Source organism: Callospermophilus lateralis, chromosome 1 (assembly GCF_048772815.1).
Source record: "Callospermophilus lateralis isolate mCalLat2 chromosome 1, mCalLat2.hap1, whole genome shotgun sequence".
Lineage (NCBI taxonomy): Eukaryota > Metazoa > Chordata > Mammalia > Rodentia > Sciuridae > Callospermophilus > Callospermophilus lateralis.
Genome location: NC_135305.1, coordinates 111,180,983 through 111,194,819, shown reverse-complemented (window position 1 = coordinate 111,194,819; position 13,837 = coordinate 111,180,983).

Genomic DNA, 13,837 nt, shown 5'->3' with positions numbered 1-13,837 from the left:
AAATCATCTCCTTGGGGGCATTGGGAGGAGAGAGGGAGAGGGAGAGGGAGAGGGAGAGGGAGAGAGAGAGAGAGAGAGAGAGAGAGAGAGAGAGAGAGAGAGAGAAATCACTACTTCCAGTTAACAGGGAACCTCCAATACTCAATCTCACTTCATTTGATGTGTAGTCTCTGAGGAACTGAAGTCACAACAGAAGTTTATGGAAAATCAACAAAAAATAAAAATACAGGTGAATTTTCTGCTTGCATATGGGTGAGCCTTTAGAGAGACAGCAGAATCTGTGTAGAGGACAGGCATCCCTGAGTCTCCCTCAGGAGACTTCTTAAAGAGCAGCAACTCTTCTCTCAGTAATCCCAGGGGAGACAGTTTTATTTGCCCATTTTCTGTATTTAAGAACCAGAAAAATCAGCTGGATGTGTTTCACATGACATTGCATGCAAAACAAATATATTAGACACCAGAATAAAGTTTGATGTGGTGGATGGTCACACATCAGGCCTTTCTGGAATTAGTTCTGACTGGGTGAGGACCAAATTCATCTTCCCAACTCACACTGACTCTGGAGCCTGTATTGCTGCCTGTAGAAAAGCAGGCTGGGTTGTTCCAGCTCTTTCTCCTTTCTCCTCTGTCCCAGAGCATAGAGATGGATTTTCTTATATTACATTTTTTTTTATATATGAAACCACTGTACTTAATTTTCTAACACCCAGATCTCAGTGGGCCACAGACTTTACAGCTTCCTTCAGTTGATCTTCTGGCTTTGGACTTATGAACAACATGAATCCTAAAAGGTAGACAACTGGGCAAGAGACTGTTTTCCTGTCTCAGGGATCTTGTCCCATCTCTAGCCGTTAGTATGGCGATGTCTATTGGTGTTCAAAGAAGCACAGTATCAGTGACCATAAAGTGACTGGATGGAATTTGACACACTGCCCAAACTGAACAGGACTCACACCCTCTGTCTTCTTCCTAAGGTGGTGGGCTTGTGTGTATCTACATCTGAATGAGGTGAGAAATGTATTATTCAGGCAAGAAGAAAGATGTGTTTAGGAAGAGTTTTAATTTGGTCTGAGTCTTTTAGTATTTTCAAAGGTCTTTTCTCTACATCCTGCCCCCACCCAAGTATAAAAGAAACACATATTCATTCCAGAAAACATGAAAAAAGCAGCTTCTCTGTTAGGGGGTTTGACTGTTATGAAGGATAAGCCACATCCAACTGGTTTAAGCAAAATTTAATTTATTCAATGCATAGCCTATATGTCCCAGAATTGGAAGGAGGTTTTGCAAACTAGGTTTAGAAAGTGAAAATTAATCGTAGAAGCCATAGGAGGTGATGGAGCTGGAGTCTTAGCTACAGTGGGAGGAGTTTCTGCTCAGCTTCTGTCTTCTGTGGCCCATAGCTTGGAACTCTTCTTTTTTTGATTCATTAACTCACCAGGATGTGGAATCTGTGAGAGGGTATCTGACTGGCTGGACTGAGGACATATGATTATTTCCTGCTTATTTATATTTCTTAATTCCTGTAGAGAAAGGAAGACAACTGAAGTTACCTGGTCACCCATGCATAAGGTAAGGACTTGAAATCAAATTTGGGTGTGGCAACCACACTCCTTGAGGATACCCATGAGTCATGATTTTTACCTCCAGGTATTTAGGCTATTAACATAGGTCACTCTAACACTGAGCCAGAGCTCATTTGCACAACCAATGGATGATGGCACAGTAAAGGGTATGTGGCTTCTGAAGGCACTGTTCTTCTTCTTTGATCTCTTTTGTTACCCTCTCTTGAAGAAGTAGATGTACTCTTACAAGATGTTCCAGCCAGATGTGGAGAAGTCCATGGCAGAATAAACTGGGGCCTCCTCCAGCAGGGACCTACCAGCCGTGTGAGAGTCATCACTGTGGAAATACATGCCCCAGCCCCAGCCAAGCTTCCAAATGAGACTGCAGCCCCAGTGGCACCAAAGCTGCAGCCTCATGAAAGGCTCTGAGTCAGAACCTCTGCTGACCCACTCCCAGAAAATCTACCCACAAACATTGTGAGACAAAATAAATATGTACTATTGCTTTAAGAAGCTGAGTTTGGGAATGAGCTATTACCCAGCAAAATGTAACAAATATATTGTCCCACCCAGACCCCTGGAGAGCCTTTGAACTGTCTGTTGGGGGAGCTATTGTTCATGTCCCCACCTGTCATCTTTCCCAGAGAACTGTTTATAGTTATGTACATTGTCTTCCCTGGAGGTATTTGGGAGACATGTCCTTCTTTATCTCCCACTCCCTGGCATGACATGCAGCCACATCTTAGGTATTTAGTCCAAAGATCTCTCTCCTTTATCTCAAAGAGGAAATGACCCTGTGGTACAGATCATACTCCAGAGCTCCCCAAAGAACAGGTGAGGTGACACTGCTCTTGAAAACACACCTTTTCTGTTTCTCTCTTTCTGTTTTAGTCAGCTTTGGTGTCACTGTGTTAAAAATACTCAACAAGTACAATTGTAGAGGAGGAAAAGTTTATTTAGACTGGTGGTATCTGAGGACTCAGTCCATAGATGCCTGACTCCATTGATCTGGGCTCAAGGTGAGGCAGCACATCATGGCGGAATGGCCCACCAGAGGAAAGGTGCTCAGCTCATGGGAAGTCAACAGAGGGTGGAGGAGAGATGGTGAGAGAGAGGAGAAGAGAGAGATGGAGAGAGAAAGGGACCCACTGGAAGAAGAACCCTTCCAGAACATGCCCCGAGGACCCACCTCCTTCAGCCATGCCCACCTGCATATAGTTACTACCCAGTCACTCCATTCAAACTTGGATGTACTAATTAGGTTATAGCTCTCATAATCCAAATATTTTATCTCTGAACATTTCTGCATGAACAAGAGATTTTGGGGGATACTTCATACAGAAACCATAACATCTCCTATCTTGCTTTCTTCACTCACTGCTTGAGAACATATCCTCAGTACATAACTTCCCATCTCTGGTTCTGTTTATAAGAAAACTAAGATAGAATGTAGCTAGGAAGAAACAACAAATGCTGTAAGAAAATACCATGGTTAGGGTTGATTAAACAATAAACTTATTTCTCATGGTTCCGGAAGCTGGGAAATCCAAAATCAAATTGTCAGCATGGTTAAGTTCTGATGGGAGTTCTCTCCTGGCATGTAAATGACCTCCTTCTCACTATGTTCTCATCTCAGAGGGCAAGAAAGCTATCTGGGGTCTTATAACTGTCATGACCTAATTACATTCCAAAGCCATTGCCTCCTAATATCATTGCATCAGGTGTTATGATTCCAACATATAAATTTTGGGAGGACACACACTTTAATTTCATTGTAAATGACAGGCAGTCAAGCACAATGTTTAACCAATGCAGCCCACCCTTTTGCCAGCATATATATGTATATATATATATATATATATATATATATATATATATATATATATATATTAATTATACATATTTATACTTTTCAATGTGTTCTTCCCAAATAACCACATTTTCCTGTTCCAACAGAGACAGCCACCTTCTCCCTGAAGGGAAATAATCCATATCTTATCAATGAATGCAATTAGCCACAAATGCATATACTTCCTGGCTCTTGTTTAGTCTTCTATTCTTTTGTGATCCTGTTTCAATACCTTGTAGCTTATGAAATGATAAATGTAACCACCCTCATCTACCATTGTCAGCAAAAGAAAAGAGAGAGAGAGAATCAGCATTATTTAAAATATTTAATATTGTGACTAGGAAAATTGGAACAATAATACCTGATCTTGCTGGGAGCATCAATCGGGCACATGTATATTGATGCATTCATTTAACAAGTAGTTTTAGATCATCTACCAAGAGCCAGCACTGGGGCCAGGAACTCTGGAGACACAACAGTGAATGAAGCAAAAATAGTTCCTGCCCACTTGGACCTTCTATTAAGTGAAGTTGAACATAAGTAATAAATCACAATCCTGAGGAATGTTTCCAACAGATACACTGTCAGCTCTTCTTCTGTCCTGGTCGCCTTGCTGATGCTTAGCTGTCTCCTACTTTCAGCCTTCCAGAATTCAGAGACTGTAAGGTGCCTTTTGTGACTGTCAAAGTCATTCTGAAGAGAGAGCCACATCCCAGTGCTAAGCAGCAAATGGAGGGAAGAGTTCAGTTTTCTCCACAGAGCATCAAGTTGGCACCATATTGGCTGAGTCTTGTTGTCATTTTGCCATGACTGTAGGTTTATGGAAAAATGTTAAGCCCTACCAGGAGGCAGAGAGAAAGACTTTTATCCTATGCCTGACTGTAAATCCCATTGCTCCATGGGAAACCCTCACCCACTTAAATGTGCACAAACTTTCATGTCAACCACTTTGCACGGTGTTGACTTAGACTCCTGAGAAGCCTAGCAGGCAGCAGGTCCATGTCTGACTGGGAAGAGCATGAGGAGAACACAAAAGAAGGAGGAAAATAAAGTAATGTATTTTGCCAATGAACTTGCAGACCCTGAACTTCATGCAAAGGGGAAAGTTTAAAACAATGCATTTTGGTGGAATCTCTGTAGCCCACACCTCACCTCCCCAGCATGCTTTCTCCCTAATGCCCATTCTCATTGCCATCTCTGCCCTCTACTACCTGGACCCTCTTGGCTGTCTTCGTCCTCCTCCTTGGACCCACCAATCATCTGGACCCACCAGTCTTAAGGCCTAGGCATGACATATGTATACCATGTGTAAACACCACTCACCATGAACAGCACCATCTAATGAGAATCAGTGTCAGAAAGGTAAGCTTCAAAGTGGCTTAGGGATGAAAGTGCCTGGAATAAAAGCAGACTTGATGTCTCAATTAACACATTTCATAATTCTATTTCCTGCCCTTGCAGGTTTGCAGTCACCTGCCTCTAATTTCTGTGAGAGACAGAGATGGGGTTGATAGAGAGGAAGGAACTTAGTAATGTGATAGTTTTGTGGATGACTTGATACACAGGCTTGAATTATGCACATTAGGCAAATTAGAAAATGAAGGAGGAAGACAAAAAAGACAGTAGGAGAAAATGTCATCCCAAGTAATAGTATTAATATAGACTGAGGCTTGGCTTGTGAGGGTGGCTGGAGAAATTGAGAGCAGAAAAACATCAGCCACATTGTCTTTTATTTCAGGGTGGAAGAGAGAAACTATTGCCAGACACTTTCTTCTCTGCTGGGGACAAACCAGCTATGGGGCTGCTCAATAAGATAACGGGGTGGCCTCCATATGGCCCAACCTGTTTGTTGACCCTAGTGAAGGTCTTTGATGGAAATAAAGTTAAAGACACAGAGAACTCGGGAAAGGTCAGCTTGGAAGACGTGGTGGTCTCTGAGAGTGTTCAAAGAACTTTGAAACGTCTCTATGGACTGGGCAGCCTGAAAGCCCACCCTAGGATGGCTTCTTCCAGGGCTGCCTAGCCCCATCTTATTCACACAGGCAAGTGCTTGCAGAGGGCAAAGCAGGCCCTGCTGAACCCATTGGCACACACAGATTTTCAGAGGCCAGGGCCATGGGGAACAGAAGATCCCCCTCCACCTGAGCCATCTCTGGCTTCATTTCCCTGCCTCCAGTTTCTCCCCAGCTTGTTTCTGTCCTCTGTTAGGCTTACACACACCTCTTTACTGATCTTTCCAAGCCATGAAACCCATCTGATCCCTTCTCACTTAAATATCTGTCATGGATCCCCAGTCCTAAGTCTGGTCACCTGAGCATGGCATTCCAGACCTGTCATGACCACAAGAGCTTTCTCTGGAGCCCTGCCATCTTCCCCTCACATCTGAGACTTCCACCCAAGCCCAGGTCCCCCCAGCCTGCCAGTTCCTTTGCTTCTACATGGATGCACACCTGCTGTGGTACTGGGCCTTCCTTTGGCTTAGGTCTCCCTCACTCCTTTGTTTTTTTCCAGTGGGTTCTCTGTCTACCCAGGTCAAGTCAAAGTTCAAGAGACTCCTTGCTTAAGCTTTTCCAGGCTTTTAAGTTGCCTTTGCATGTTCCTGAGGACCTCTCTTTGAATCTCTGCATTCTCACAGTTCTCACTGCTTTGTAAACATTTGCCTGTGTGTCTGGTTTTCCTAGGGCTCCAGCTCCCAGAAGACAGAGAGAGGAGAGGACAAGTGACTTCATTTTCTGTACATCTGCAGTGTCTCACATAACATAGACCTTCAATCAATGAGCAGAGAAGAAAGAGAGGGAGAGAGCAAGAGACAGAGGAAAGAGTGTGCAGGAAGAAGGGGAAACATCTATAGCATTGTTATCTGTGTCACAATGCTATTGTCATTTAACATGGCCAGCCAGTTAAAGACAAGATGGGCCGAGTTCACTTTAGAACTTCCTCAATGTACAGATGTTAGCCAAGCTACATGATGCATCTAGTGACTGAGAGCTAACCTAGGCTTTGGAGATCCAGATCTCCAAAAGTTGAATCCCATTGAAGTCACTGCCACTGGTGAGGTCATGTGAGCTTCAGCTCTATTGTCAGCAAAATGGGAGGAAGGTATTGAGGATTCAACAAGGCAAAGTACTTGAAGAACTTTGCCTAGAGCCTGGTACATAGCACATGATCATTAAAAACTAACAGACTGGTCTCAGCCTGGGAAAGCTGCCATTATTACAGATCACCCATGGATGGCCTCTTACAAGCCTCTCCTGCCCACATTCTTCCCCATGATCTAAACTTCTCCTTCTCTTTGCTGCCTTGATAGACATGTCAGGGAATGGCCAATAGCCACTGGCATCTTGGTGATCAGGAAACATTGTCACTGTCACACAAATATCCACCAAAGCACCTTAGCTATATCATTGTCTTAGAAGCAGAAGACTTAGCAAGGATCCATAGATCTGAAAGCAGGAGGCTCAGTTCTTCCACTGTGATCTGTCAGCCTGGAGGACCCAGAATGGGTACTGAACCCATGCAGAGGGGCTTCCCATCAAGATAAAACTGTGTTTTCCCCTCATGTTTGTAGGGTGTGGTATCCCTTCCCGTAGCAGCAGTGCCTCCTCCCAAGCCAGATGGTGCCTGTCTGTGTAAATGTTGGCACAGCAGCCCAAGAAACTTAGTGGCATTTCCAGGTTTATTTGTAAGACCTTCTTTGGAGTTGGGGAAGAAGGTGTATGATTTTTTCTTCATCACCGAAATACAACAGGAAGTCCAGAGATATTAGACCAGTGTCACTCTTGCAGGCTGTGCAGATCCAGTTCAGGACAAAGGACATATTCCCCTGCACTCATGGTGTCAGAGAAATATTTTCAGCTCCAGCCCTCTCCAGGCACTGGCTTCCACTGAAGTGTCCCCTCTGCTCAAGGCTACATCTTCTTCCAAAAACAACAGGCCTCCAAAGCCTGGTAAAGCCTGGTAATAATAACACAGACCCTGGACACAATCAGAGTGATGGCCCATCTTCAGAGTTGGCTGATAGCTTTGTTCAGGTTCATCACAGCCCAATCTCTCTCACTATGATACTTGCTTTTTTTTTTTTGGGGGGGGGGGGGTCCTGCTGTTAGGTACAGAAGCCAGGGCCTCATGCACATGGAAAGCACTCGGCCATTGAGTGACATCCTCAGCCTCCAGCCCCAATCCTTTTCCTCCCTCCCATCCCACTAAATGTCCTGAACATTGTCCATTCCAGAAGTTGCTTCCTGGGGAATCTGCAACCTCCAGCCCATACCAGGAGGAAGGGACCAAGGTGAGGCTAGAACACAAGAGTCAACACTCTTGATGATGACGTCTGTGGTCTATTTCTATGGTGTTGGGCCCTGAATCAGGATCTGGGAATGAAGTCCTTCCTTGATGACCCTGTACTCCATGTCTTCCATGTTTGAAAGGTTCTAGGTACCAGACTTATAATTACTGACAGGAGTGGCTAACCTTACTTCAGGAAGAGAGGACAAGATGTTTGAGAAGTAGCTATTGAGCACCAAGTCAATCTAGGGAACACAGAAGCCTTGCTAGAGGCAGGGGTGGTTGAATCAGGACCAGGGAGAGTGAGGACAAGTTAGTCAGGCCAAGCAAGGCAGGGGGAGAGAAAGGATTGTTCCAAGAGCTAGAGGCATGATAGGTTGGAGCATTTGGATAGTCAGGAAAGTTCTGGATCCTCTCTGTGGGATGTGGCTTTCAAAGACACTCACAGTTGATGACTTCCTCTTTAACACAGTCACTGCTCCACCCAAGGAGTGGTGGGCTACATCTTCTGGCACTTTGTATCAAGTGGCTTCCTGGGCAACAGAATGCAGCAGAATTGACAAATTGCCAGTTTGGGGCCTCATTCTGAACAGGGTTGGCCCTTCCCACCATCTTTCTGGAAGCCAAGGTCATGCTGTGAAGAAACTCACACCATGACTGAACGATGAGACATCCATGAAGAAGGGGCAACCACATGGAAACATACCATGGGGTCAGGCAATGAGGGAGCCTTCTGGACTTTCTAGCCCAGTGGGACCTGGAAGGTCCCACCAGCTGAGGGCAGTTAGTGAACCCCACCAATGCCACATGGGACAGAACTGTCTAGCTATGCCTTACCTGAATCCCACCAATGCCACATGGGGCAGAACTGTCTAGCTGTGCCTTACCTGAATTCTGGACCCACTGAATTACGAGAAGCAATAATGTAAGAAATGGTAAAGTTTGTTGTTTTCAGCCTTGAAAATTTAAGTTGTCTTGTTACACAGCAAGAACTGACTGTAACATTCTTCTCTAGTGGGAAAACATTCCAGATACACGTGCATACCCAATAGCTCAAATTTATTGAGTGGCAATACTGTGCCTGGCTTTGTCCCCAGTGTTGTTGCTCATTTTCTGCAAGACATGTCAGGTCTTGATTTACATGTGCTTATATACCTAACTATATAATTAAAATTTAATCCAAATATTTTATATCCAGTTTTATCAGGATTCCCCCTGCAATGAAAGTCTATCTTCTTTGTGTATTTAAGCACTGATGGCCCTGGCTACAAAGTCACACAGGCTGTGTACTAATCCCTGCCAAGAAGCAAGAGAGGTGGGGTGTTGGCCTGGGTGGGTCAGAGTTCCAGCGGCCCTGCTGCTGCCTGGAGCCAGTGCCTAGGGGGTCAAGGTTCCCTGACCTGTCAGACCTGTCATGTGCAGCAGCCAGGCCTTGGCACAGCAGGGAGGCCTGCTGCAGAAGCCCATGCCATGCATCACTGTAGCTGGGCCCACAACCTCAATTTCCCACTACTCAACCTCCATTGAGAAAATGGAATTGGGGCAGACATGAATGAATGGTGGGAATGTAGAATTGACCAATAGCATTAGATCATTTCCAAACCTGATTGGCCAAAGTCTGGACCAATAGCATTGGTACATTTTTCAAACCCTAATTAGCATAACTTTGAGCCAATCACAGTAACCCAAGGGCTATATAAGACCTCTTGCCAGACACACTTCGCAGAAGATAACTGAAGACGGCGGTGGCGGCGGAGGCGGAGAAGAAGACAACGTCGGCAAAGAGGAAGACGGCGACGAGGAAGACGACGACGACGGCGAGGAAGACGACGACGACGGCGAGGAAGACGACGACGACGGCGAGGAAGACGACGACGACGGCGGCAGGGAAGAAGAAGAGGATGGCGGCGAAGAAGAAGATGGCGGCAGAAAAGAAGACCCATCCTCACGCAGTGTGTTGAACTGAGAGTCTTCTACATTGATCTTCAACAAATACTTGCTCCATCTGGCCTGAGGATTCCATTCTTCGCGTTTGTGGGAGAAGACCTTTAAAAGAAAGACATTGAGGGTGAGTTGCTGGGGTGTTCTGTTCTGCACGAAATACCTTTACTTTATTTATTTTTATGCGTTGCCTAAGATGGAACCCAGGGCCTAGCACGTGCCAGGTGAGCGCTCTACAGCTGAGCCACAACCCAAGCCCCCCACCCCCACCCCAAGTCTTGAACGTTCTTATAGTGAGTTTTTGCTTCTTGTAGTTGTTCTTGTTATTGACAAATCTAAAAGATGTTTTTGTCTTTCTTGTGAAAATTGTTTTTCTCAAAACCCAGTGTATCTATGGTTGAGGTATCTGAAAGTTTGGCTTCCGGATCCTGATGTAAGAAAACGTAGGGTAGCTAGTACTAAGTTCAGGAGGAACCAGGAAAAAATATGCAGGGAAGACAAAAAGAACCCCTGAAAAATGTAACCTGTCAGGTCTTGATTTACATGTGCTTATACACATAATCAGGTTTTTCATCATATGATTAAAATTTAATCCAAATATTTTAAATTTAGTTTTATCAGAATTTTTCCTCACAAGTTAAAGTATATCTTACTTGGCTTTGAACTTAAATAGTCATTGAATAATTAATGTAATAACTAATTTTGCTAGAAATAATTTTAATATTTTCCTCCTTGTTTCATCCATTCATTTCATCATTTTCTTTCCATGTCTTTTGCATTTTCCTTTACCTCATATTTAGTTTATTATTCTGAGAACATGAAGGAATTTTTTTTCATATACTTGATTGAATTATCACATAAGGTTCTCATGAATGGGATATGCCATTCTGACCAAGATTTGATAATTTCAAAGATAAGATTATCCTGTGGCACCTGTGAGAAAGGTAGATGTCTATGCAGGTTTTTACTTTCCAGGATCTTGGCCTCTATTGTGTGTCCCCATAGAAAGTGATGAAGTATCATTTCTACCTCTTTTATTCAAAGACTGAGCAATATCCTCAGCCTCAAAGACTGAGGAATATCCTCAGCCTCAACAATTTAAGTTACTCAGCTTTAAAAGAGAATAAAATTATGGCATTTGCATGTAAATGGATGGAGTTGGACAATATCATGCTAAATAAAATAAGTCAATCCCAAAAAACCAAAGGCAGAATATTCTGATAAATGGATGCTGATCCATAGTGGAGAGGGGTTAAACATGGGCAAAATGGAGAAATATATTGTTTTTAACTTTAAAATACAATAATACTTTGTTGGTATTCATTCAATTTTTTTAATATATGCAGTACCATTCAGATCATCTACTTATTTTTGTAGTAGGCATTTTGGTAGATTTTGTCTTTCAAGAAATTATTCCATTTCATCTAGGTTTTCAAATTTCTGATTACATAAATATTCATAATATTACTTTATTATCCTTCTAACATTCAGAGAAAATGTAGGAATGGCCTGTTTTTCATTTCCAATGTTAGTAATTTATGATTCCTCTCCTTATCTCTCTCCCTCCCTCCCCCTCTCTCTCTCTCTCTCTCTCTCTCTCTCTCTCTGTCTCCCCCCCCACTTTTAACTATCTTGATTAGATTCTTACCAATTTTATCTTTTCAAAAAGACCATATTTTTTTCATTAATTTTCCTCTTTTGGTATCCTTTTCTCAATTTCATTGAGTTCTGCTCAAATTTTAATTATTTCTTTTTTTCCGTTTATTTAAGATTTAGTCTGCTTTCCTTTTTCTGGTTTCCTAAGTGAGAAGCTTAGGTTATTGATTTCAGATCTTTCTTCTTTGATATATTAATTCAACATGATCAATTTCCTACTGTTTTTAATGTTACCTACAAATTTTTATAACTTGTAATTTGATTTTTGATTATTTTGAAATGCTTTTAAATTTCTCTTGAGATTTCTTATATGTCACTTTAGAAGTTTTTTTGTTTTTTGTTTTTTGTTTTTTTTTTACCTTTCCAGTATTCAGGGCTTTTCACTATCTTCTTATTGTCAGTTTCTAGTTTATTCATTGTGATCTGAGATTAGGCATTGTAATTTCTACTGTATGTTAAGGTGTATTTTATGGTCCAGAATGTGGTTTGATTTGGTTGGTGTTTCATGTGGGCTGGAGAGCAAAATGTATAATTGTATAGATTCGAATTAAATGCAGCTAATTAGTATTAGCACAATGGTATCAGACTAATTAAAAATAAGAAAAAATTTGTTTTTGCATTTTGCTTTCACTTATTCTTTGTCTAATACTCATCATGTCTATATGTAGATCTGTTTTCTAAGCTGTGTTATTTTCTTTTCCTCTGAGACATTCCTTTTAATACTTCTTGCAGGGCAGGTATACTGTCAAAGAATACCTCAATTTTTGTCGAGAAAGTCTTGATCTCTGCATCACATTTGAAGGATAATTTTACTGAATACAGAATTTTAAGTGGGTGGTTTTTATATTTCAATGCTTTAAATATTTTGCTGCATTTTTTTATTTGTAAGGTTTCTTAGCAATGTCTGATAAATTCCATGCTTGCTCCTAAAGAGCTAAGGTGGTTTTTTTTTTTAATAGAACTTCTTTCAATTTATTTTTATTTATATTTGGTTATCCACAAGAATATGGTATGCTTAAGGTATTGATATTTTTTACATTTATACAGATTGATGTTTTATGAGATTTCTATAAAGATCCGATTAACATGGTAAAGAAAATTAAGATTTCTAAGTTAGGTATAGAGCGATCAAATAGATATGGTCCATGATGGAACATGGACCATATGTAATTTGAAATGTTACAATTGCTACATATAAAATGCTGGAAATCATAGTAACTATGAGTGGTAATGGCTATATTAATCAATTTGACCATGGTGATCAATACATGATACACACATGATATGTGCATATATATCTGTGTGTATACATACATACAATCGTTTTGCATACCTGAATATATATAGTTTTATGTGCTGATTAAACATTTTAAAGTAAAAAATAAAAATCAACAAATTTAGTTTTAATAATGTATTTTGACTCAAATATAGAAATTATTATTTCAGTACATAATCGGTGTTAATGACTAATTGTATCCCTTCTTTTGTTTAAATTCTTTGGTACCTGTTGTTTATTTTGCATGTATAGTCCATCTTAACTCATACTGGTCACATTTCAAGCATTCAATGATCATATGTGGCCAGAAGTAACTATATTGAACAGTACAGATCTGTACATTTTTATGTATTAAGAGTTCATAATACAAATATTATTTCAAAATGCCAATTAACTGGTATTTTCTTGCTATATTCCCATAATTAAGTCAGGTTTGTGGGTGTTTACCAGGAAAATCTCAGATATAAAGTGTCATTTTCATACATCATATGAGTGGTACATATAGGTTCTTTGATGGAAAAGTATTGTTTTTAAAATCCTTATCCATTATTTAATATTTTGAAGAAAGTTACTGTATACAGTGGGAAGTTGTTGTTTAACTGTAGATATGAAATTCTAATTTGGATTTTTTTTCTTGCTACACTTTAGATGTTTCACTGTACTCTTCATTTGCTTGCATATAATTTTAGAGGAAAGAAGAAATAAGCTGAAATAATTCATCTGCATTTTTTTAGTTATGCTGAGGGTCAAACCCAGGGCCTCAGATATGCTAGGCATGTGTTCTATACCCCAGTGAGCTATAATTCTTAACTATACTCCAGTCCCTATCATTCTTAACTTTGTTCTCCATAGGTGTAGTATTTCTTCCATTAGACTTCTTTCGAGATTTTCTCTTTGTCTTTTGTTTTCTGGAGTTTGAGGTGGATATATGTAGGTGAAAAGTTTTTGATATTGTATCTGGTTGCTGGAGTTCATCTCTGCTTATATGTAAGAGAGACAGAGAGGGAGAATTTTTGAGATCTGATTTAGTCAGCAGTTTTGCAGCTATGACCAAAAGATCTTACAAGAACAATTAGTGGATTTTGGGGCTCACTGTCTCAGAGCTGTCAGTCCAGGGACAGCTGGCTTCATTCCTCAGGTTTTGAGGTTAGGCAGGACATCATTGCAGAAGAGTGTGGCAGAGTGAAGTAGCTCACATGATGAAAGCAGAGAGGAATGTCGGTAGCCAGATACAAAATAATATCCCACAGACATGTCCCCAGGGACCTA